Consider the following 23012-nt stretch of genomic DNA (forward strand, 5'->3'; position numbering starts at 1 on the left):
TACATTGCTGACGTAAAAAATTCTCAGTGGTAGACGGATCATGGGTTAGAGTCTCCTGGCCGTCAGACAACCCGTGGGTTGTTTTCCTCTCCGTGTAACGCAAATGTGGGTTAGTTCCTTTAAAAAGTCCTCCACGAAGGCAAAATTTCTCCCAATGCTTTATCCTGGAGTTCCTTTGTCTTCTGGATTGGGTTCAAAATTGCAATGCTACGGAGTTGAACATAGGTAGTCGCAAACCCAAAATTGGGTCGGCTGCTCAACAACGGTTATAAAATATAAATCAAAAATATTAATAATGGTATGAAAAAAACGTGTGTGTGTGTGTTTTTTTTTTTTTTTTTTTTTCGTCGCTTCAAAATTATTTCAATCAAATAAAGTTTAAAAAAGAAAAAAGAAGAAGAGGAAGAAAAAACGATAGAGAAAGATAGAAGAAAATTGCTTTGAAATGCCACAATTTGTGAGCTTGTTTTTACCGATACTTTGAAGTTGCGCTGAAATAAAATTAAGAAAAAAATCATTTGAGGAACCGACATGAAAATAATTTGGAATGTTAAAATTTAATTTAAAATAAATTATAGTATTTATCTTACTCATTCCCAAAAGAATTTAATTTCGACTTAGAATAACATTTACTTCCGTTTAGCGTAGCGGCAATGACCGGAATTGTCCGGTAGAAACAAATTCCACATTTTAATCAACCATTGTTTTTAAAGGACTCTCAGCAACTTTTGATAAGTATTCATTTTTATAGCTATTACGTTTGTAATCTTTAATCAGAGAAATTTGTGAAATTTCCAGGTTTCATAAATGTTAAGTTTTATTTGGTTTATTATAGTTTTATATTCTTCAGAATTAATTAAGAACAACAGGCATGTCCGCCATTTTCTTTTCTTGCATTCCTTACTGTTTCTTTCTTTTTTAATTAAAAAGTACATTTAACAGTTTTTTTAAGTTCGAACAGTATGTCCAGAATATTACAATATAGATTTATATGATTATTGACTGCCAACGTTTTCTGCGAATTTTTAAAGATATTTTCGAATTTTTGTGTTCTGAAACTTTTCTCATTTCACGAAAATCTACTTTGCAAGCAAAGAAGATTTTTTTTTTCTTGAAGGAAAAAAATATTTAAAAAAAAAATACTTTTTTTTTTAAAGGAGCGGAAATGAAGATGTTGAGTTTGACATTGAAAATGAAAAATTCTAGAAATTCGTTTAAGTAGCTGAAGTTGTTATAAATTTAAATTTTTTATTTTAATAATTTTAAATGACATTTTGGAAAGTTTTTGGCAAGGATGAAAGCTTTCCTTGAAAACAGGAAACTCTGAAGAAACGTTAATAACTCCGACAAATGACGGATAATCTGCTTATTTTCGGCTTTTAATTATTCGAATTATAATTATTATAATTCTAAGCTTTATTATAATTAAGATAATAACCATTATATGAATAATGATGATTTTTATTATTATTTTTATATAGTGCCTTCTGTTACACAATTCTCGAACGTAAATTTATATTCTGAATACTGTGCTAAATTAAATTAATTCTTAACTCTTTTAGTGGCAACCTATACTTTTGCCCTTGCACTTCCCCGTGTTTTTTTTAGATTTTTGAGTAATCATGAAGCAAAATTGATTTTTAATAATAAGTTTTAATATAGCTCTTTTTCTTTCTTTCTTTTTTAAATAATATTTTAAAAAATTATTCGTTTCATGATCACGTAAATTTTTTTCTAAACTGCGTTCATTGAAAAACATTGGGAAAGCTTCCCCCCCCCCTTTTTTATTGACGTTAAAGTAGTTCTTCAAAAACTCTGAAACAAGACTTTTCAACGAATCATATGCTATTTTAATAGCCTATGAAACTATTATTTTATAACTGTTATGTTTGGAACATCAATAATGGCTTTTGGGCCGATAACGAAAATAACACAAAATGTTAAAATAAAAAAAATCTTTCTTTTAATTATTAAAAGTGTTTGTAATCGAATTTCTCAATGTTTGAAAAGTTACTTTTACACTGTATTGTTTGGACTCATAAAACTATGCAAATATTGAAAAGTATTTGTTGATTTTAATAATTCTCATCTGGAAAGAAAAAATCTAGCCAAATAAGTTTTTTATTACAAAAAGCCAAATTATTTTTTAAAAATATTTATAATGTTTGTCCATTTTATATTACAATCGCTTTAGAACACGATACTGTGTAAACTTTGTGAATTTTTTATTTAAACTCTGACTACATTAATAGTGTTTTTGAAAGAATGTGGCATTTGTATTCTGTGTTGCTATCATCGTATTATACCCCAGAAACTTTATTATAAATTTCTTAGTCCGCATTTGAATTTCGATTTATTCAATGGAAAGTGGCTGCCATGCTTAATCGTCATTCTCAAATGCTTCTCGCAGCAGAACATTCCAAATTCCGCCATTATTAAACGAATGCGAAACAAAAACGAGGTCGAATTCTTTGTATAACTTAATACATTTTTATTTTTATCACGGTATGAAATATTTCATCATATACACTCCAATTTCGTACCCGGAATCGAACATAACTGTACAAAAACACTCTCTTGACAGCAAAATGCTAACGTATTGTTCTTATTCGAATATTATCCCCAAAAAAGGCTAAGAAAATTATTCCAAACTGTAAGTGACTCTTCAACGCTGGTGTAGGGCAGGGGAAAAAAAGGAGGAATAGAACAAGAAGTCACGAAGAAATCTCCCGCGGTTTTACCTTTTTAGATGCCAAGGACCTGCTATTTGAGGGACTATACATTTATGGCGTTATTATTAACATAAATGGAAGACGAGCAAACGATATCGGAATATCTTTTGATGAATGCATATTCAATCTAGCTATTGAATTATCGTTAAGAAATCACTTTTTTTCAAGTAAAATTTTTTTAAAAAGTTTCATTAAGAATTATGTATAAATAATTCAATAATGATTTATAATTGATGATCTTTCCTTTTAAATGCAAGAAAATGAAACTTGAATTCAATTTTAAATAAATAATGCATTTAATATGCAAGCAAAAACTATAAAATTTCATCTGTAAGTTACGTTCAAATGTAAGGATTAAATGTTCGCTGTAGAACACATAAATTGCCTTTTTTATTATTATTATTTTGTAATTTATATTGTAAACTTAGCTCACAAATTTTTAAGGAGTGGTATTTATAACTAAATGAAATAAATAATAATGTCTGAAAATCGACACTAAATAAAATCAGCTGCATATTCAAAAAATAAGTATCTTTTACTTTTTTTTTGAGTTAACACCAATATAATTTTGGATCATTTGAAAAACGAGCATTAAAATTACTAAATTAAGTAGAAAATGGCATACACAGATAAGATTTTAATTTAGTAGAGCATGACATATGTATTACAAAATTATGGGTATTGTGTGAATTACTCAGAAATTAATTAATCAGCTTTTTAAATTTATAATTAAAATATTGTACATAATTTGCAGTTTAAGAAATTATTCTGAACAATGAAAGAAAGTATTAATACATAATGTAGGAAAAGTTAAACATAGTATGAATTCCGATATTTAAGTGCATGAGCATGTATATTTAATGTAAGTATCCATACAGTATGAATTAATAACTTGCAATATTCACTTCGCATTTTCATTTTTAAAGATATAGATATCTAATTATTCACAAGATATTTAACTTTTCAATATTTATTGAAGATTGTTATTAATAATCAGATGTACAATGGTTTTAATAGGCATGTGTAGGTACATAAACATACATGAAACAGCTGTAATGGTTACAAATTCTTGCAGTCACAAATTTGTTTTTAAGTATAACAGATCGATAATCAATTAAAATTTTAAATATGGTTGATGTATTTTTTAAGAATATTCCTATGTTATGTCATTATGTTAAAAATAATTGGAAAAATTTCATGGCGTGCCTTTGCTGTATCAAATATATCCATCAAAATCGTACTCAAATGAGAAGGAGATAAGATCAATTTCTTCAATCCTTCAGGACCACTGAGGGCCCGATTAAAATTCCTTTTAAAAAGTGAAATATTATTCAATTTTTCTTTCTTTTTTTTAAAAAAAAATACAACGACTTTCTTCACGAATAAAATAAATAAATGCATGAACTAGTAGAATATGTTTAAATTCTAAAAGAATTTAACGCTAATAAAACAAATGGATATTAATATTTGTATGCTTAATCAAAATAGATATTCCGAGAATCAAAGGTTTAACTACAATCCGGAAAAAAATATACAGATAAATCAAAAAAATATACAGATATACTTTTAAAAAAAGAAGAAAAAAACATGAAAATTGCATTTTAGCATTTTGTACCGGGGCCTTTTGTCCGGCCATGACCACCACTTCGACCACCACTTGTATGGTTGCTTTCTTCTAACTTGTATGCCAATACTACATCCATCTGTGTTAAAATCATCATTTCGCATCATAATCATCATTGAAAGAAATAAAAAAGGAAATTAATTCGTTAATAGAAAAAAAAATTTTTTGTTTCTAACGGTTCCATAGCCCTCCCCCTGAATAGACGACTAACGTTATATATGAACATCCCCTTATTATTCTCTCTTTTCTTATCCTAGACCGGACCCTTACTTAATTGATCTCTTGGAATATGCATTCTTCATTCCAACCCCCTTTAGGATTGCCACCCCTCCCACTTCAACTCAGACAGGTATAGATGGTTGAGGAATGAAGGTAGGCAGGGCTCTTAGCCAACTTTTCTGGTAGGTAAGCCGTAGTCACCTGTAGAGCTCACCTACGCGCAGTCGCAGTGTGTCTCCATAGAATCAGACGAGAAAAATCACGAGCCACTAGCAAGGTAAGGATTGCTTATGCACTAGCCAAAAGTTCGAATATTCCATTTGATGCAAGACACTGAGATTATATCTATATATTTTTTATTTATTTATAATGCAGAGGTAAGCTTTTGTTTTCTTTAATCGCAAGTTTTTTATATTTGCTTACTTTCGATTAATTAACGTCAGAAAAATTTACTTCTACTTCAATTTAGTGTTGTAATTTCGTTTTCCATAAGCATTGTATTATTAGAAAGAATATCGTTTTAGGTATTTGTCAATTGTGTCTTTCAATTAAATATGGAAAATTTAGTTTCATTTCAACTTAGAATTACGCCCCTGTGTTGGGAAGTAGTGTTAGATAATTTCTTTCATAAAAGCGTAACATTCTTTTATAAATAATGCTAATAATTATAAAAAGTTGGAATATTATTAGTAAATAGTAAAATCCACTGCATACTTTTCTAATAATCATTTGGTTTGAAATTAGTTTCATTCCGACTCAGTTTTACCCACTTGTAAAATATAAAAGCACAAAATTAATGCGCTTTCTTTACACTTAAAATTATTTAAAAAAAAATTTTTTTTTTCAGGCAGCATGCTTCTCAAAACTACTTAATTGTGAATTACTTTTATAACGATTATCGTTGCATAGTTTAGCGAAATATATAACGATGTAATTAATGTATTTAAGATAAGTGCCAAATTAATAAATTTTTCTCCCGCTGTATACTTTTAGAATTGTCACTTACTTTGGTATTAGTTCATTTCGACACAGTGTTGTATAGCTGTTAAATGAAATATTAAACTACTTAATTAATACGTTTTGTGTAACGTTAAGATTAATAAAAACCTCTTTTTTGGCTGCACACTTGTCAAAAAGTAACTTAGTTAAGCAATATCTTTATTCCGATCTATTGCTTAGTAAATACAAAACTATGTAATTAATAAATTTTCTATACAGTTTAATTTAATAATTTTTTTGACTAGTCAGTTGATTTCTTATTAGTTTTATTCCCATACAGTATTGCACTGCACACCTGTTCATTGAAATATTAAAGTACGCAATTAATATATTTTCTATAAGGACAATATTAATTAAAAGAGAATCTTGAATTTGTTCCTGAAGTATTATAGACTATTATAAATATGTAGACTATATATAAATATGTTCAATTAAAAAAATTAATTAAATACATAATTTAACACATGTGATAACATTTTAGCAATTGCTACAGCTTTCAATTTTATAGTATTTTTTAATCGTTTATCTTTATTTCTAAGATATTAAAAAATAAAATGTATAACAGAGGATTTATTTTTTAAAGCTGCTTTAACCTTAATTTGAGCTATAGATAAATCATCTTTTTCTGGTAAAACTAAATATTCAAGTTTATAAATTTGTGTTTCAACTGAAACTATCGTTTGCACATTTTGTAGATAGATCAAAGAAAAAATTGGTGTTTTAAACAAAAGTTTTAATACACATGTTTTTTATTAGTCCATTTTACTTTATATTTATTTGGTAAATATTTTTTTTGAACTGTTACAAAGAAAAAGAAAATCAATATTTAATCATCGACTTGTTTTTTACAATTCCTGGAAATTACAATATTCATATTAATTATCAATCTTTTACTGTTCAGGTGTACAATTTCGATTTCAATGAGTTAATTTTTTCCCATAATTGAAAGTCAGAATAACATTAAAAGCAAACGAAGTGAAGTTATTCCAAATTAATTGAACACTTTAGAAGATATTGTTCAATAATTATTTTTTTAAATGAATATCTGTAACAATTTCAAATATTTTATAAGACTTTTAAAATAAAGCTATAACTTACAGAATATTTTTTTAGACAACTTCCCAATTGATTTCGCAAGACTTAATATTGCACAAAGTATTCTTAAAAAAAAAAAAAAATGTGATTTGACATTAATGGGCTAAATTGTAGTTAGGTAATTTACGCAGTGATGTAAAATTTACACAATTTTCAGAAAAAAAATTTATGGTCAGAGCTTTCAGAATGGGGTAAAATTTACCGTGTTTCTAGTTCTATAGGAACATAAAAAAACTCGGTAATTATTACCAAAGTGCTTTGGCAATTATTTTGGTAAAATTAACAATAAAATATTGTTTCATAATGTGTGATAAAATTGCATAAAGGTGGTAAAATTTGATAATTTTGTAATAATCGCTCAGAGCATAACATAAAAACCATTTATTCGGTTAAATTTACTTTTCTTTTTTGTATTTTTTACTAAATATGTGATAATAAGAGCTATGGATTAAAAGACTAGAATTTCCGTTAAATAGTTACCATGTGAACGAAATATTACCTAATGATTTATTTATTTATTTTACCAGAAATGCCATAGCCCTTCAGTACGTTAATTTTACAAGAAATTTTTTTTTTCTCCGGGAATGAGGAAATTGACTTTTGCGTCTAAAAAACACTTGTTTTTATGTGTTTTCGAATTGCAATAAATTCAGTCAATATGCATCTGTAATCTGTTTAAGAAAACTTATCTTTTGTAACAATAGAAAATCTTATTCTTTGAAGGTACGTAAGTTGATAAGTTATACTAATTAGTGAGAAAAAAATGCTTTTTAAAATAACTTTTGAAGTCATATTTTTAAAGTTAGTATACTTTAGTAAAAAGAAAAACCGTTTTGCTAAATAACTTTTGAAATCTAGTTATTTCTAAAGTTAGTATACTTCATATTATAAACAAAACCACCAGAAAAAGATTTCATTTATTATTGCTGTTCGTTTGCTTTGTAAAACTAAGCAAAAAGGAGACCAAAAACTAGTTTGATTGCAGATTTTGAACAGTTTTAACGAAATTTTCAAATGTGAATCAAATCTAAGTAGCGTTGTAGTAAATATAATAAAACGTAATTAAATTTATTTTATTTCGTAAAAGTAATTCAAGATAAAAAGAAAGAAATAAAAAAATTCTAAAGAACACTATTAACACATAGCATCCTTTGAATATTAGCGATTTCGCCAACTTGAAAGAAGTGCATAATTTGATAAAAAATAAAAGAAAACAATTTAAGAATAAAGAAGATGCTTTTTTTCCGCTATTCTTTTCGTTTTGAATAATAAATAGAATAGTTTTAATGCCATTATTCAGGAATCACAAACAACTGTATTTTTGTTTTAAATGTATAGAAATAATGAAACCTTTTTTTCGGTTGAAAGATTTCAGAAAATCATTTTTATTTATTTATTTTTTTAAGCCGCACAATGTGGACTTTATTTACTTTAGTTTCCTTTTTTTTTTTAAAGTATTATTATTATTTTATTACCAACCCTAAAATCTAACTAAACCACTTTTGCGATGAAATTCTCAGAAATATTGTCTGAATTCTCTGAGAAGATAAAATAATCAGGGCAAATTTTTATTCGGCGTAGCAGTTGTTGATGAATGAAATTCTTAGAATTAATAACAAAGACAACTTGATAGAAAAACAATGATCAAATTTATTCTTTATTTAATGAGTTATTTTGGATTTGGAATAATCTTGATGTAACAAATTTTAAAAAAATTGCTTATAATTATGAGCATTTGTATTAATGTAATAAATGTGAACAAAATATTTACATTGTAAATTGCTTTCTTTCTGAATTGTAACAAATTTTCGCAAAATTCAATGGATTTTTTAAAACCTACATTTTAATTAACTGAAACTCATTTTCGGTTTCATGTCTTTCTCATAACTGCGATTATTGTCGTAATAATTATGAGGAATCGTTCAAATATGACGTAAGCATACTATAGACTACCGTCCTGTCTGTTACAAGTAAGAAAATTGCTATATATATCATCTTACATAGTACATAAAATTTGTAAGATTATGTACAAGCTCGTATATAAGATTTTATTTTAATTATGTTTTTCTTCCCTTCATATTCAGTAACTATTTCTTCAGTTTACTTTAGATTTTTTACGTAAGCATTGCTCGTGCTCAACTCCCTCTTGTGCGTGAAAATGGGCATATTAAAAACTACATACCTCTCCATAGTTGCTTACGTGAACGCCTAAACTATGAATTTTAAGGTAGTTTTCTTATAAAGTTAAAAGAAAAGATAGATGCATAGAAACTTTTTATTTACAATTTCAATAATAAATATATGATGACATTAGAATTTCAGTGTTAAACAAATTCAAACTACATCTATAAAAAATATTTAATAAAAAATACTTGTATTTTCTAAATTTCTTTTAGAAAATGCGAATGCAGAAATTGCATTTTAATTACATTAAAACTTTGAGGGAAAACAATTCTAATAAAATAATTCAAGCAGAGTTTTTTATTTTTTTTGTCTAATTTTGATGAAAATATATTTAACAGCAAGAAAAAATGCTTTTTTTTTCTCCTGATGATCTTAAAAACTCACATTTTTTAAGGATTATTTTCTTATTATTATTTGATATTTATTTTTAAGTTTACGTTAAGGATATTTAGCAATTGATATTTAATTCATATACCAAAAAAAGCTTTCTAATGTCATTTTCTGATCAAAAAATTTTTCCAAGCGGCAAACAACACTTTTTTTTTTCAAATGATTTTAAGGAGTCACATTTTCTAAGGATTATTTTCTCATTATTAATTGATATTTTATTTTTAAATATTGCGCCAAATTTAAAAATAAAAACAATAATATTTATCGGAAAAAAATGTGTTCTCATTAGAAAATTTTGCAAATAAACAATTTTTTACAGCATTAGTTTTAACTACATCATTTAAGAAGAAATTTTATGAAAATGTTAATTTAAAGGCTGTTGATAATCTATAAATAACAAAAAAGAATAAGAGTTTTTATTGCACTCAGAAGAAAAAAATACTATAAAAACTACTAAAATATGGCAAAATTTATCATGTTTCTGACTCTATAGGAATACTAAAAAGCTCTGTAATTATTACCGACGCACATTAGTAATGATTTTGGAAAAATAAAAATGAAATATGATTTTATAATATGTAATAAAATTTGGTAAATGTGGAAGAATTCGGTAATTTCATCATGATACTTTACTGCAAAGCATAAGAACCGTTTATTCGGTTAAATTAACTTTTAATTTTGCAATGCGTGGCAATAAAAATTCTCAATTTTGGAAACCAAAATTTCCGTAAAACCTTTACTATATGAACAGAAAAATTACCAAATAAATGGTTTAAATACTATATATATTTTTTTTCAAATGAAATAAAATTTAAAACAAAAATAATAAAAAACAGAATTGTCATTATTATGCAGTACTGTAATTTTACTAGAATTGCTTTCTACATTTGGATTTGTTTTAAATTTCTCTTTTGTACATTTAATATAATTTATATATGCAGTGCATAATTTTTTTTTTTCTTTTGAAAGCAATTTCATTTTTAAAGTAAACTTAGAAACGGAGAGTTACTTATTTTTTTTTAAAAATTATTTTAGATATATGATTAAACGCTCCATAAAAAACATAAACCTTGCCCAAATACAGTGGTATGAATGATATTACTGTTACGATTATTTTAGTTATTAGTCATTTATCTTCTTTTTTTGTTTATAAATAATTTGCTAAATCGTTTTAATTTCGTTTAAAACTCTCAGAAATATTAAATATTTTTAGAGCTATAAATAAATTTAATCACTTTGCAAGACTTGTTAAATTTGTATCTCTACAGTGGCCTATGACATGGCCAAATTGAAAAAATTAAAACGCATAAGACTTAGTTCATAAATTGATTTTAACCTTTTTTTTTAAAATCTAACTTTTATGTTTTTCTGACATAACATTTTCTATTTCTTATTTATAAAATTTGCAAAAAGTATGGTTATAAAACCATGAATACAAAACTATGCTGTTTTTTTAACCATTTACAACTAACTTTTTTCAAAAACGTAAAAATATATATATATATTTATTTTTTAATTAGACATAGGAGCTCGGCTTTTCGTAAGGTAATGGGCATTGGAAAGTGTGGGACACTGGAAATGATAGATCTACTGGACATAAGATTGACAGATAAGCTCGTTCGGCTATGATATGTACGCATTTGCAAAGAACTAAATAGTTTCATTAGGTGGTTCTAGTTGGTGCGATAAAATTCTGGTTGTTTAACCGTATTAGGTGAAAGCAGTTAATAAACGGTAATACACAATTAATAAACAGTCAAATAACCATATTATTTATGGTTATTTTACTGTTTTGATTAAATATGGTAAAATAACCATTCAATAAATTGTTATTTAACCATTTTTTCCGAGAAATTTCTAACGGTGTAATAAACTAGTAGATTTCCTTGCAATCATAAACTTTTCACTTTTGGAATCGTATTTTTTTAGAACTGGATACATAGAGATACCTACTATGAAATGTGAACGCAACTTTAAATTTGTAAACAATTTCATTGTTTTTTCTTTTTTTTTTTGATAAAAATAAATATGAGCAATGTTTGAATTAGGGTTAATAAAACTAGCTGTAGCAGACGAGGTCAATTGAAGTAGATTGTGGGAATAAAGGCTTCTTATAAACGCATCAACTCATGAAAAGTTATATATTATACATAAAAATTCTTTTTTTTCTCCCGCGATTCTTATTGTATGGTAATGATTGTAGAGAGTATCGGTTTCATTTATCTTCAGAAAATAAAAAAAAAATATCATTTATCTATCCGGCATTCCTTGGTGAATCTATACGGGTTTACTGAACCTTTTCTGAAAGAGAGAGTGAAAAGGCGTTATTTTTTGGGATAACAACCTCAGTCGATAAATTTTTAGTGTTTTATATCTTTCAGAAAACATTTCTGAGAAAAGTTCTAATATCTGGTATCAATCTTATTAGAACTAGATGACAGAACACTTTTGAAAATTTAGAAATAAGGATACTTTTCTGTATAACTAAAAATTTGCATCATTTTTTTAATATCCGTTTCATTTCTTAAACTAGAAAGAGAAAGTCATTTCTAGAACTGGGATTTCAAAATTGTATAATTGTTTTAAATGTATAAATATCGATTTATCGCGATATTTTTCAAATTTTATTCATTTACACTCAATTTACTTTGGACAATATTATTGCTATCCAACTATAGAAAAAAAAGCTTTTGTTCCTCAAAATTTTCTCAAATTGTTCTTTATTCCCAGAATCCCTTAAAAAAAATTTCTTCCCAATTTTTTTCCCCTTAAAATATTAAATTATTTAATCAAAAAAAATGACAGCGAAATTAGCACACTTACGTTACACATATCGTTGTTGGTAATTATCTCTCAATTGTAATTATCGATAATTGGTGCGATATTATCGTATACTCAGTGCTTATCATAAGATACAGAGGTCTCTGTATATATATATATATATATATATATATATATATATATATATATATATATATATATATATATATATATATATATATATATATATATATATATATATATATATATATATATATATATATATATATATATATATATATATATATATATATATATATATATAGCTATAGATAGATATATTAACCATTATAGACCAAAAAAGAAAAAAAAAGACTGCTAAATATTACGAAAATATTTAATGCTAAGAATGAAATATTTTAAATTATAAATTTATTCTTTGTGTAAGCATACGCTTGCTGACGCTACTATACTAAATACGCTATTAAATAAGCTAATTTATTATTAAATAAAAAACATTAATAAAAAATTTTGAGAATTATTATCAGAAAAACGTAAATCTTCATTCTTGAATTTAGTTGGTTTATTTCGAATTGAAACGCTAGATGCAAAATACTTTTAGAATTTTTTATAAATGCACATCATTTTCAGACTTTATTCAATTATTGTTACTGATAAAAAAAATTTGCTACTTTTTTTTTTTATTGGTATTTTACATATATAATTTCATATAAATAACCGACAATTTTTCAAAAAAAAATTACGGATCGTTGGTTTAATGTAAATATAATTATTACTGGTTATAAAAATCCGTACTCTCGGAACCCTTGTGATCCTTCTTCGGAAATCTAGAGTTCCTCGGAACACCTTTTGGGAACCGCTGCTGCATAAAATATCATTTATTTATTCTTGGCTTAATTAAAAATGTATTGCTAATCTCATAACACAAATTTATAACTGAAACAAGCAGGCTTTGAGTTGTTTCATTATTTGTACACTAATTAGAAAATGTTGGTCAGAAAGTAAAGGAAAAAATGTACACGGAAAAATAATTACCTTGATTAGAATTCGAAATGTATGCGCAATTCGGCTATCGATCTCAAAAAAGAATCACTTATTCTTGATTAAATTTTGTTCCGCAAAAATTTTCGTGAAGCCTTATAATTATTATTGGAAGGAAATGAATTGATAAAAAAAATACATTAAATAATAAAATTAGTATCGGATAGTGTATATGAAATCTTTTATTGATATACTAAGATGTGTTTTAAGAACAAATGCGAAATTTATATTTAAATATAAAATGTTTATTAATTAAGTGTATAAAAAAAATCATATAAGTACTATAATTTTGTTGGCTAATCATTACTAAACTATACACATTACTATTTTTTATTATGAAATTGCTAATTTGAATGAAATATGTATCGAATAATTCTGCCTTTTTTCTAATTTGTAATTTCTGAATTAAAGATTGAAAGATTTATAAATCCTATTGTTTGTAATCCAAGAGATCTTATTTTGCTTTATTTTATCATTTTGAAAGTTTGTTTTTAAAGTTTCTATATATATCATTTAAAAAGAATAGCTTTTGTTGTTTAAATAGCGGTTAAATAAAAAGTTAAATAATAAAATTAACTTCAAAATTACAGTACCACCCTTTTCAATGTTTTTAAAAATAAAATACAAGCTGAAATGATTTCTAATGTTTGCGTTCTGCATGAATAATCAAATGGAAAGAATACAGACAAGAAAAACTAAAATGTGTGTCCAAGTTTCCGAAAGTTTTTAATTAAAAATTTATCTAAATACGAAATCACTGAAAATAATACCTGAAATTTGTTCCTTGATTGCTTTTTTTTTTTTTAAATATTATTCTGCGGTTAAAATCATTATAGGGGGAAAATGATGATTTTCAAACGACTTTTTTTAAATAGCAAAAATTTCTTTTTTGTTGAATGACTTGTTCGGCGTTATTATTCCGGCTATTTTTTTCCCTTTAAAATTTTGTTTTGTTGTTTCTGAAAAGAATGAAAAATTGACTGATTCGGCAGAATTCCGTAAAAAGCTAAAAAAGATGTTTTAATATTTAAGAATGTTATTTAAAAAACAGAATACTTTTCATTGAAGGAAGGATAGCTTTTTGATAATCTATTAATAATGTTCAAGAATTGTGAGTAGATGATTAAAAAAAAATTTAAGGTTTAAAAGATCAATTCTCACTTCATATGCAGTTTTTTTTAAATTTTTTTATTTTGAGCTGTTGCCAGCTGTACTTGGTATTTTTTTTTATTACTAAGACGATATTATTGCTTTTAACTATAACTAGAATTATTCTTGAAGAAAGAAAAAAAATTTATCCTAGATTAGGTATTATTTGTCTTTGTGGCGTAATTATCACTACGATTATTAAACATCAATTCACTACATAGTATGTAAGACAGGCTAACTCGATTTAATCTTGAGGTATCTTTTGATAGGCGAAGGTGTCATAGTCGAAAGTTCTTTCCCCACATTGGTGACCTGCTGACGTGATCTGAACAGGCCAATTTCGATTTGACGCTTACTTTGACGGATGTTACACATTGGACAAATGACTTGTGATTTATAACTGCGTCCTCCTCTCGCTTGATATAATATTTGAATATATATAGTTGAAAATATATTTTTATGTATAACTGTCAGATCTTCTTATCATGAGTTAGCTGTATAAGATACATGAAAGGAACTAAAAAACATATTCCAAGTGGGTAAAAAGTTTCTCGAAAGTTCAATAATTCCCTTGATACTCAAGTTTGATGGCCAGAAGTTGCGTAACGACATCTGCTAGGATTATAATTTTCATTAGTACACAGGGTATATTATTTGCTATATACGATGTACTAACTATATTGAGATGGATAAAAAGATTTTCGATACATGTTCTTTTTCTTGGCATTCAATCCTAATTTACAGTAGGCAATAGAAAGGGAAACACCTTGTATTTTAGATCTTATTGTCACGTGATTATCCGATCATATTTATCAAACGATCAAATGCCATCTGAATGATTTATGGGAATGAACTTAAATACGTTAATTTGAGCAGACGATATTTAAGCTGGGAAATCAAACACAGATAGTTCCATAGATATGGCGAAAAGATCAAGAAATAATGCATAGGGGTACGAATTTTCTATCACCTCCTGCGAAACATATTTTCTGATGACTACTTCCCATATTTTTAAGGCTAAAATCCAAATCTATCGAGAAAAAGCAAGTTCGTTTCTTCAGAAAAAGTACGTTTCCGTACTTTATTTCGTAACTTAAAATTTCGCTGCTTAATCAATTAGTTTACGTGAATTCCCCCTCCATGAACCAATTATGTTATGCATCTATCCAATTTGATCCAATCATTATATCAAAAGTTTTCAAGAAGATGTTCCGTTTTTTATTTTGCTCATTGAACTAAAATCTTGTGGCATCAATTTACTGCTTGAGTTGCAATTTGCCTTAGTAAACAAAGTATCTAGAGAGATTCCATCTGCAATTTTGTCAAAATATAACTGCTTTTGCCAGGCAGTGGGCAGTTTCCTATTAGAATATATATATATTCTAATTAGCAATTTAAAATTAATTATGTGGCATTGTGAAATTTTTTTAAAATCTCGATGCTTTATTCACTGCAGTTTATGATTTCTATTCCATATATTAAACTTGTTTGCACAGCTGAAATTTATTTATTTCCTTATTGTTTTGTTTTTAAATTTTGCTTTAACGAGCGATATTTCGGTAAATAATTAGCTAAGTTTTAAAATAACAAATTATGTAAGTTCCAATATGGACTTCATGTTATTCATAGTATCATAAATTTTATACTAACTTTTTCCCCCTACGTCTTTTAATTAAAATTTGTAGATCTTTTACTTTCGTATTTTACAATCGAATGCACTCTTCTGTGTCAATGTGTACAGACGCAGACGATTTCTCACATGATCGCATCATTTGGTTTTCACTCGTACAACTAAACTCCTCACTATCATTTCATTCTAAAAAGAACAAGTTGCTCGCCCACGCATGTCAGACTCTATCAAGAGGGTGGTTGGACAAATATACATAACACAGTGTAAATTCGTTCTTATTTCGTTCCAGCTAAACTTGTTCTTGACACCGCGAGATTCGAAGCTAACCGAAAACCGTGGGAGTCTTCTCTGATTGCAGACGATGTGAAAAGGGTGAGGTCCGGGCCAGTACTTAGGAATGTTGCTCTAACCACATACCTGTTTGTCTTTCATTCAGGTACCGGTTGGGGGGAAGAGGGGGTACTCGATAACATCTCACCTGCCCCGAGGGTAGCTAGACAGTGCAATTCAAGAGCACGTGTTGGCTAACTTTCCCTCTGTACTCACTAGTCTTATTTTATTATTTCATAGATTTATTTTTTTTCCTCCGAGAAGGGGACTTCACAAAAATGAACTTTCATGGGGTCACGACGGCGTCTTGCTCTTCAGGAGCAAACGAGATAATAATTCCTGTCGGAATACGTGGCTGTTGGACGACCCATCTATTTGCAGATTAGTGCTCGTGTGGGGTGGCAACAAACAGATACGGCGGTAAAAATTCCAAATTTCGTTCCTGGCGGCCATTTTTTTTGGAATGTCGAGTAGCTTAAATGAGATAACTTTGACATCATAAAGCAATATTATCAATCATTTCTAAAGTTCTTATTTTGTTAAACTGAACTACATGCAATAGCGTTGCTTGAAAAAAAAATATGTATGATAAATGTCTGCTGTCACATAATTCAACCATTTACGAATGTCGCTTTTGCAACAGCATATGCAATGCTAAAAGAAAAAAAAACTCAAGCAGTTATAACTTTTTTTTTATTAAAATAAGTCTTGGAGCCATTTACACTTTTTAGTAATCATTACAATTATTTAGTAACTTTCATAAGTTTAACCTTTTTTTCTGAAAAATTAAAAACTAGATGTTACGGACGTGCGTTTTTTTTTAAAAAAAATTTAAATTTTGAACTAGAAGTTTCTAAAAATTGGAGTAAGTTTCAGGGACATTAAGAGTTATTTTCTCAGAAAATATTAGAGGTCCTCTAATTTTTGTTTTTAACTGAGTTATGTGCTTTTAAAGTTTACAAATGCAACATTCATAAATGAGGGAACTTATATTTTTCTTGCACTGTAAAAATTTCTGGATTGATTTACGGTAAAAAGTATCCTGGGTGCATCGTCCGCAGAATCCATTATTACCGAAATTTTTACATTAATATTTACTTAATTAAAGTGATTTTACAATAAATTTCACAGTAAGAATTAAAACATCAGATTTTTCTTTTTTGTTTCGTCAAATTGTACGGTAAAAATGATTTTAGGGTAAAAAATACCGGCATCTTGAGTGCCTGTACTTTTCATCGTAGTTTGATTCGAAATTTTTGTGTAAGAAATTTTCTGAAAGAAACAAAACCTTCAACTTTTTATTTCGACAAATTTTACTAATTGTTAACGTAAAATTATGCATTTAAATTATTTTTTGTGCGAGACCTTTATTTTCATAAATAAGGATAAGAAAAACTAAAATCTGTGCCATTCTTTAAATAAATGAAAGAAAATATTTGTAATGGTTTGCTTATTAACTCAATGTTCATAAGTAGCCATTAACTGACACATATGTTCCCAACAATAAACATTAATTAAAAAGATATTTTAAAATGTTATTTTTTTTATCTGGTAATCAGTATAAGCTCATTTCCTTATATAATATGTTTAGGTCTTAAAGGCGCATATTCTACTATTCTCTTATGGAGAAATGAAGCTTCCATTGTGGAGCTTAAGGAAGCTTATCTTGGGCTTAAGGAAGTACAAATATTGCTAATTCAGAAAAACTTATAATTGATAATTCTTAAAATTATAAAGTAGCAAACAGATTGAAATTTGTGGTATTTAGTGGCATTTCAAGCATTTAACTGTTAATACAGAAAATAATTCAAATTGGACCTTACTGTCTTTTATCCTGAAAAACAAACTTACCTTTCTCTGTTATTCAATAGTAAGACGCTGTTTAGGCTTAACGCAAACACGATTGTAAGAATTTGCTGAAGTTACTAGACAGGTACAGGTTTAATGTCACAACTCTGTTTGAAACAAATTATTCTTTTGTATTATCAAGTGATTAAACTAATCTCTTGTTAAGCATTACTCAACTTATTGAGAAAAAAAAAATTCCTCCCGAATATATGTTATATCATGTTTCATTCGAGTACTTGTAATATCCTTGTTTTACTCAGTTTGTAATGCCAAATACTCAATTTTTTTTTAATATTTGTAATATCCGAATACTCGTTTTATCCTAATATCTGTAATATTTAAATACTCGTTCTATCCTCAATATTTGTAATATCCGAAAACTCGTTCGATCGTAATATTTGTAATATTCAAATACTCGTTCTATCCTTAATATTTGTAATATCCGAATACTTGTTCTATTTTATTAATTGCAATATCCGAATACTTGTTCTATCCTATTATTTGCAATAGGTACATGCTTGTTTCATCTTAATGTTAGTAGAATTCTAGTATTCGGTTTAACTGAACATTGTTAATCTGTTTAATGATTAAACAAATAGCATGGGGCTAAAGTTCTTATTTTAAAGCTGATTATGTTTGTTACACATTAGTAATTAAAATCATGCAATTTCATTAAAAAAATGATTTTTACATAATTTTTGTTTTCCAATTGCAGGTTTGAAACTCTTGGATACTAGCTATATTTACCTGTCAATTCAGCATTCCATTCGTTGAGGATACTTGAAATTGAAAATTGAACCAGCAGAAAATGAAAACTGAGGAGATCCTTATAAAATAAATTTCCAGGTATTTAATTCTAAGATGCATTAGGTATCTTGTATGTTTTTTTGTAACAATTAAAAAATAATAATAATTTATGAAATAGGACAATCCGCAAAAGAGTTAAAACAAAAAGAACGATCTGCGGTTTAATTTGACAATTTTATTATATGTTAAAATCTACGGTCCCAGTTTTGTTTTTAAAAAAAATATGTTAAAATTAACATTTAAATTTTGCACAACCAACAAACTATTCCTTTAAAATAATTTTAAACTTATAACGCGTTTTGGAGGAAGTGATATTTTTAAAAAAGGTTAAAAAAAATACACATACAATTTTTTACCTAACGATTTTATCATTTATTTGTTATTTTTATAGTTATTTATTATTATAATGCTTTCTTTATGCTTTATGATTATTATGCTTTCTTTTTTTTACCGGTGTTGAAATTTTATTTTTACGCTCATCTTTTGGCTTTCATTTTACCTATATTTCTTAAATTTTTTTTTATTTGCACTTTTAATATTTTCGTTTCAAATGCATATTTTAGCGAGTATCTTTTAAACTTAGCACCAGGTTTTCGTTTGATCCCTAAATGACTTCGCAAAGTTTAAATTAAGCTGCTTTAAAAGTAAACTTATGCATTCTTTAAATTACGTTATTTTTGGTAGCAACAAGTTTTTGTACATCGATTCTAGATTTATCTTGTAACAATTACCTTTAACTAGAATTTTTCCACAATTTTCACGCGCTTCTTCAAACGTTTTCGTATCTAAACAATTCATTTCCCCCTCCTTCTACTTTAAATATTAATCTTCTTTTAAGGTTTCTCATAAGACTAGTTTTGCAACTGATATTCTAAAAGTTATGTAGCTTTTAATGGGAAAGCAATATAAAAAGTGCAAACAAATATCTGTATTTTGGAAGGGGTATCGTAATTAAGGCCAGATTCTACATTTTATTAATGATAAATTCTTTCATTATTCTATTAGCAGAATATCCAAGTAAATAATGTCCACCAACGAATGCGACCTAAAATAAATTTAGATAGATCTCGTTTCGAAAATAAAACAATCGAAGTAGTTGCGATATAACTACTAAATAGTTTCTTTTTCTTTTCTTTCTTTTTTACTTTGTTAAACATTCACGCTGGGTGGATGTTACATGATGAACGTCATTCAATCAAGATAACATTCTTTCCGCGTTCTAAATGTTGAACAACACCCCCACCTAACAAAGGTCAAGGTGGGCAATTTACGGAATAACGACCTCTACAATAAAAACGAAAGAAAAAAACAATAGACCTTTTATATGCTTCTTTTTATTATTATGTTATCTATTGGCGACAAAACTTCATTAAATGTTTCTGCTCCAACGGGCCAACTTCTACCGAACGGGGGTTCTGTTCCACTTGGCTTGCCAACCTTCTCCCTGTTTAAATTCGAAGAAGACGACAATGTTTAACTTCCATTTCTGTCGGAAAGTAATCCATTAAATCGTCTGCAGCCATCCATGGCTGGTTCTGTCTAACTATACCCGTGGTTTTGAAGAAGAAAAAAAAGAAAAATGATAGTCTTAAGGTGTGACCAAAAGAAGCGTCAAGTTCCGGCTCTTAATCTTGACACAAAAGGTTGTCACACCTTGTTAGGTCATAGATAGCTGAATAAAAAACTGTTAGCAACGATTCTATTTTTTATTTTTTTTATTTTTTTCCACCTCCACCCTGTTTTAGTTGATTGGAATCTCTACCAGCAAAGAATGATATAAATTTAAATCGCTTGAAATCGATTGTCTGCTGAAAAATTGACCGATCGTCTGCTCAAACAAAATGGGGTTATTTATTTTAAGTTATTTTTCTGCATTAAATTTATTTACTTGTTTTTTAAGAAACCGTACATGTTTTTAAATTATTTCCTTCAAATTATTGTATGCTAATGGCCACAATGCGCTTTGTCCAAATGACGCTACACTACAACTTTCTCATCTAGAATGGTCACTAATACTGTTTTGTTTCCACTATATCACTCATCCATATCCAATATTTTCTGTGTTATGACGTTTTCCTTTTGGCACTTTTAATGAGGAAACTTCAACGCTTGACGTTTCCCTACATCTATGTATTGGAACTTAAGTTACCTAAAATCGTTTGGGTTTTTATGTCCCGGGTATGTATTTACAAATATACTGATGGACAAATGACCAAGAAAATGACCATTTTTTATTCAATGATAACATGTAACCTGCCTTAAATTTGACAGAACTTGCTGTCAGAAATAGCAGTATCGATAAAGATGTTCTATAAGATGTTTACGATTTATTACCTGTACCATCACATTTATCAAAAATATGCTAATTGTTCCACAAAGCTTGCTTAGTTTTATAACTCTCTGAGACCTAGCGTTCAGTTTGTTGGACAACATTTGGTAAAAATTTTGCAGCTTAAAATAGATTTCATTTTTGCTATTTTTAATCCTTCGAAGTGATTGTCGATATAAATACATTAATAAATTTATCCTTGTTAGTCGGAGTTTTTATTTACTATGAAAAATTATAAGAAAGGTAAGAAATTCGATTCAAAAATAAACTATTCGACTGTTTCATGGCACATTAATAACTAATTATATAAATCTAATTGATTTAGTTTTATAACTGTGAAGAAATACACTATAAATATATCCCACAATCTGCAAAAAATACTGAAAATTGAAATTTATAATTTTGCGTAAAAACTAAAATTAATTCAGTTAAATTCTCGGATTTTTAATTAAAAATTACTTCATTTATGAGTTTACTGTTTTTCTAAGATGCATATTTCTACTTAACCAAATTTTCTGGTATTGTTTTAAGCTTCGATCCCAGGGGGCAAAATTATTGTAGATTTATTAAATTTTTTTAAAATTTTTATAAAAAGATAGATTGTTCTGGAACTGAAAAACAGTACTCTTATCCAATTAAATTCATGAATATTTAATATTTATTCATTACATAAATAAATTCTAAAGTTTTGACAATTCCATTTCGAGATTTGCAAACCTGTAGACAAAAACGCATCCTATATCAGGCAGACAATTCTGAGTATTTCAACAACTCAATTTTATTGTGTGTAGTTAATATAGTTTCCACTGAGCTCGTACTTGTTTTATGAAATGAAATATTTGTTTCAAAATTAGGATTTGTTTCATGAAGAAGAAATATTCAGTTTTTAGTTAACAATTTCGAGGCTTATGCAGGATTGTATCACTAAATATGAACTCTTGTATTAAACACTTCAACTTTCAAAACTTATCAAAAATTAGAAAACAAAGGATAATGTCTAATGGATTTTTAATCAGTCAGTTGGTCACTTTTTTTTAACGTGCACAATGCTACCAAACTAACAAACATAAACATTACTCCTCCGCTTTGATATTAAAAAAAAAAAAAAAAAAAAAACTTTTAGTTTTAATTCTAACCAAAAGGGTAAGGTGCAAAAATTTAAAAGCAAATTAATCTCTCTATGTGTTTATGTTTAATTAAAATGTTTACTTGTCTAGGAAAAGTAACAAAAGATGATTAAAAAATCGTCTGCTAATCGCTACTTTTTCGTAGAAAATGCACCCCATGTACATGTTATTATTGTTGTTATTTTTTTTAATAAATATAGTAGTATTGTGAATATTTTATTAAATTAATATTATTTATACTTAAATTTTGATTAATATTAATTAAATTCATAAAATAATATTAATGAAATAGTTAATATTAATATTTTATTAAAATTACTTTTGCTTCACTCTTGTTTTTTATGATTTTTCACTATTTTTGAAATGAACATTGTAATTATGTACCATATTTTAATAAATGCTTCAAGACAAATGTCCTACATTATTACTATCAACAGTTTTTTTTTTTAGCCGTTCAAATTTTCGGAAAAGTGGCTACTGTCGAAAGCAAAATTTCCTAATTTTGTCATAAATCAGAATAACTGCATGAAAACAATTAAATTCCGTTCAGAATTTACGGCTTTGATTCGTTTCGACAATTTATCAAAATATAAAAACTGTACCCCCCCCCCCCCCGAAAAAGCGACCCTAAGACAATGTCTTGGACACGCCAAAATAATTGTAGATTCTGTTTGGCGATATTTAATGGCTCTTTTCTTCTGAGTGTTTCTCTTCCAGAGAAATTGCT

General features: G+C 27.3%; 1 long non-coding RNA gene across 1 annotated transcript; it reads left to right on the top strand.

Moving 5' to 3' along the window:
• The first annotated feature begins 4770 nt into the window (after positions 1 to 4770).
• LOC147814869 (uncharacterized) lies at positions 4771 to 22274 on the top strand. The gene is made up of 2 exons (XR_015431314.1): positions 4771 to 4952; positions 18738 to 22274. It is a non-coding gene; the product is annotated as an uncharacterized LOC147814869 (long non-coding RNA).
• The last annotated feature ends 738 nt before the right edge of the window (positions 22275 to 23012 follow it).

This window comes from Parasteatoda tepidariorum, chromosome 2, assembly GCF_982258835.1.
Source record: "Parasteatoda tepidariorum strain Cologne lab strain chromosome 2, Ptep-v5.0, whole genome shotgun sequence".
NCBI classification, from domain to species: domain Eukaryota; kingdom Metazoa; phylum Arthropoda; class Arachnida; order Araneae; family Theridiidae; genus Parasteatoda; species Parasteatoda tepidariorum.